The following is a 4,556-nucleotide window of genomic DNA, read 5'->3' on the forward strand; positions in this document are numbered from 1 at the left end:
TCATGCTTGGTTGGAATTTGAGCATGCTATGCAGAATCTACCAAAATGTTAATGTTGGTAGAGTATGCACCTTCAAGACAGAAAGCTCTGTACATGGACTTGTGTTCTAGCATCATCTCTGTACTGTGATAAAACACTGGCAGAAAGCAACTTAGGGGAAGAAATGGTTTATTTCACCTTATGAGTGATATAGCTCATCACTGAAGCCAGTTGGGGCAGAAACAAGCAGGAAATTAAAGCAGAAACCATGGAAGAACTTGGCTTGGTAGCTCACTCCCAGATACACACTTTGCTTACTTTTTATTTTTTAATAGCCTAGGACTACTTGCCCAGGAATACTGTTGTTTAAAGTGAGACACATAAAATAATTCCCAGTGCAAACATGTACTGGAGTCATTTTAGGGATATCATCTCCCAGTTATCATTAGTTCCAAGGTAGAACATTCATAAAGAGAGTTGGTGATGCTCTTGCTAACAGTTGTGTCTTATTTTCTACTTTTAGGTCAAGTTGTGCTTGAGAATTCAGAGCGTTGTAAGCAGCATGCTGCATGGAGCTGTACACTCTCTATATGCAGAAAAGTCATTAAGGTTAATTCAATTTTGGGGGCAAAATTAGTCCTCTGGTCATTCTTTAGTATAAACAGAGAACTATGCTATAATACTTGATTTGCATCATGAGAGCTAAAAATTTAACTTACTCATTTATTTCAGACTGAAAATCAACTGCATCTTTTATGAAAATGTTTTTCCTAATCTTCAAGTATCTCTTTTGGAAGTCTTAGTTTAGAATGAGAAATCGAAGATCCAAAGTCCTATCTCTAACTTCACAGTTGTTTTTTTTTTTTTTTTTTAGGTAAGACCCCTCCTTCCCCATGAGGGGTGGGGTTGGGGAGATTTATTTTCCCTATAAAACACAAGCACTGTGGAGAGTTACAAATGAAAGCTGCTCTGTAGACCCCTGTTCCAAGCAGCCACAGAGAGCACTGCTGAATTCCCTGCCCGGAGAGAGACTTCTGTGACTGGTTTTACCCAGTGGCCCAGGGTAGCGCATCCTCTGTCTTCAGTTACTGATGGGTCTGAGGCAGGGCCAGCAAGCCATGCAGTGTCTAGGCCTCTGCCACTATTAGGTCTCTGGTGACTTGAAAAGCAGCAATGAGGGAGCTCAGCTGGATCTTCTCATTGGTGCCAACAGAGTCTGTACTCTATGCCTGCCATTTTGGTCAATAAATGTATCCGAACTGAAGATGGAAAGTCAATTGTGTGCACAAACATGTTGGGGGATGGTCTGATGTATTTTGACGCTAATTACTGTTTGTTGTCTCTGTGACCCACCCTTTGATTGATAAAAAACCATCCTACTTTGGCAGGGCAGAGGAGATACATGGGGCTTAGAGAGAGAGGAATCCTGAAGAAGAAGAAGAAGGAGGAGGAGGAGGAGGAGGAGAAGAGGAAGGAAGAAGAAGAAGAAGAAAAAGAAGAAGAAGAAGAAGAAGAAGAAGAAGAAGAAGAAGAAGAAGAAGAAGAAGAAGAAGAAGAAGAAAGACCACCACGAGGAGGAAGGAGAAAGACCTGAGGAGAAGAAGGCCGCCATGGGTTAGGTGGAGGAGAAGCCATGCTGGTGTGGATGGGGAATTTGGCCCAGATAAAGAACATTAACAAGTATTTGGGATTATAGATGGGAGGTAGAAATTGGTAGAAACAGATGGCATGGGATTGAGGCAGGGAATCCCATACCTGCTCCACTATGGGAAGCAATTTAGAGGATTAATGTCTGCCCTGCCCCAGATTAACTAAAGCTATTTTAAAATATAACAAGTGTCAGTGTCTTAATTGATTGCTAGCTGGGCATACTGATAATACAGATAATATAGATAAATTAAAAACAATCCAAACAAGTGAACCTCTGTCAGGATGTCATGCAGCGCCAAGCCCTTCAGAGTTTTCAGCTCCATGATATTTTTGTAGGCAGTGGTGAAGTCTAGATTCAGCATCTGGCTCAGACTGTTGGCAATGTCTGTCTTGAGTGGATGCCCGGTGCATGTGTAGTCCGTCTCCTCTGTCACCTTCCCAAAGGCCATGTCGGTACTCTGCAGAATGTTTAAGGTCCTTCGCATGTCCCCACTGGACAGAGTGACAAGGACCTTCATTCCATCTTCTCTTCTGCTGTATGCTCCGGGTGAGGAACCATGAGTTCAGGTGTCTGGGGGCCAGAACAGAACCTCGTACACCGAGACTGAAAGGCAGGGATGATCTTAGGCAGGTAGTTACAGGTGAGGCAAAACCTGGTGTTTTGCGTGAACTTCTCAATCACTCATCGCAAGGCATTCTGGGCATCTGGAGTCATGGCATAAGCTTTGTCCAGTATCACGAGATTATACCCTTTCTTGAAGGTTGTCCTTGTGCTGAGGATTGGCCCTCGAATGTTCTAGATTCCTTGGTCATCAGAAGCGTTCAGCTCCAAGATAATGGAACCAAACTCTTTATCTCTGTACAGCTGCTTGGCACAGGCCAGGATGGTGGATGTATTTCCTGTCCCTGGAGGCCCCTGGAGAAGTAGGTGTGGCAGGCAGTCTTCACTGAAGAACTTCTAAATGGTACTCAGAGTGTCCTGGTGAGAAATGAGATCCGTCAGTGTCTGTGGCAAACCTAACTTGGCATTCTTAAGTTGTCTTGCATGTTAGGAAGCTAAGGACACTCGTGCACCTCTGACAAGTGCTCTGGGGCTCCTCTGCCATGGCAGACTCACACCTCTCACGTCTCAGGTGTTCTGTCGTTGTTTCTGGTTTGAGACAGTGTACTAAAAGAACCTCAAATACTATTTATTATGCAACTCCTTGACTTAAACATCTTTTGCTTCTTGAAGGGATGAAAACAAAATGAAACAACAACAAAACAGTGGCTACATAACAAAAATATACAATTTTCATAGATGTTACGTTTCTTCTATTTTTAAGCCTTATAAATGTGTGATGTTTATTTTTACCATTTAAATGTTTCTTTCTGTCCTCAGTGTTACACTGTAGTTTGCATTCCTTCTTTCAGGGAAGATCCATGGCTTTATGCCCTTTGGGCTTTATGACACTCTGATCTGTCGAACTTTTAAAACACTTTGAGGGTTTAAACTTCTTAAAGATTTCATGCACACGACAACCCACAGCAAACTCCTCTATCTACCATGGATGGTGGTCACTGATCCTCACGGGGAGCCAAAGGGTAATGTGGGCTGGACAGGAAATGTGCCCTGGTCGCTCCTGCGTCTGAATCCCTTCTCTGTATGTCTGTGTGGCCTTGCTCTCTGTTTCCACACCCTGATGCCCTGTGTTGTCTCTGCTTCAAATTCAGAAAACAGAAACAAAGAGTAACGGATGATTGGAACCACTTAACTCACCATTTAACCAAAATGCAGTCAATTAATACCTAGTTATAGTTAAAGAATCACATAAAATCAGCCACGTTTTCACATGTAAAAAGTCATAATTTTTGCCAGCCTTAGGTCTATTTGAAATACAATACTTTAACATCAATGAGATTTGTATTGTGGTCTAGTTTATAATTAAAAGGAATTGAGATAACTTAAAATCACTTTTATAAAAGATGCAATTTGAAGAATGACCCGGAAAAGGTGTGTGGGGCCAGATCTGTCTATCCGTGTTGCCTTCAGTTGCTTCAGAGGCGTGCCACTCAATGAGATCATTTAGTGAGCACATGGCCAGCTGAGAACACAAGCTCTTCCATTTTTTTGCCTATGACTTAGTGCAACAATCTCTCTGAACCCCAGTTGCCCCATCTATACAACATTAAAACCCTTCTTTGTAAGTTGGTGAAAATCAAGTGAATTCATGCATGGAAAAAGAACAAGATCTTGGATGCCCAGAACAGATACTCGTGTGTGTGTGTGTGTGTGTGTGTGTGTGTGTGTGTGTGTGTGTACGTGTATATGTATATTTAATATATATTTATATGTGAGTATATATTACATATATTATATATACTCATATATATGTTAATTCTCACCCTTTTTTGCAGTTTTGTCAAATAATTCTTCATCATGACCTCTTCTGCATCCTGAAGATCTATTAATGTTAATGTTAATGATTTTTTCATGTTGCAAAGTAGATACAGCTTTCATAGTCAACATAATCAAAATAGTTAGAAATGTTCATAGTTTCTAAAAAAACAGATGTCACAGCCAGCCTCAGGTGGCACAGTTTAGGCATCTCCAGATGACCAGGGGCCTGTTCTTCATCCCCATCTCTATGGCCACTTGCACAGTGGTACAGCCAGCCAAGAAGCAATCCATTTTAAAAAGACAAAGTGTGCCAGGCCCATGGATTATTCTGTGAGACTAGAACATTTCAACAGAAGAGCTTAAGGCAACATTTAATATGACAAGAGGAAGTGGCTCTGCTTTTGTGCCAAATTCCCTCCTTCTCAAAACAGGTCTACATCCAGTGCTAGTGACTCAGCTACCTCCCTTCCGGGCACCTTGCATATCTAGAGTGTGGGAAAAGAGTAGACCCAAATCCAAGAAACCTCTATAGAGCAAAATATTCTGA

The 4,556-nt window shown here is 41.8% G+C and overlaps 1 pseudogene; it reads right to left on the reverse strand.

The window, feature by feature from the left end:
- Positions 1 to 1,106: 1,106 nt before the first annotated feature.
- On the reverse strand, positions 1,107 to 4,104 carry LOC127210515 (replication factor C subunit 5-like; annotated as a pseudogene).
- Positions 4,105 to 4,556: the final 452 nt, after the last annotated feature.

Source organism: Acomys russatus, chromosome 28 (genome assembly GCF_903995435.1).
Source record: "Acomys russatus chromosome 28, mAcoRus1.1, whole genome shotgun sequence".
Taxonomy (NCBI): Eukaryota; Metazoa; Chordata; class Mammalia; order Rodentia; family Muridae; genus Acomys; species Acomys russatus.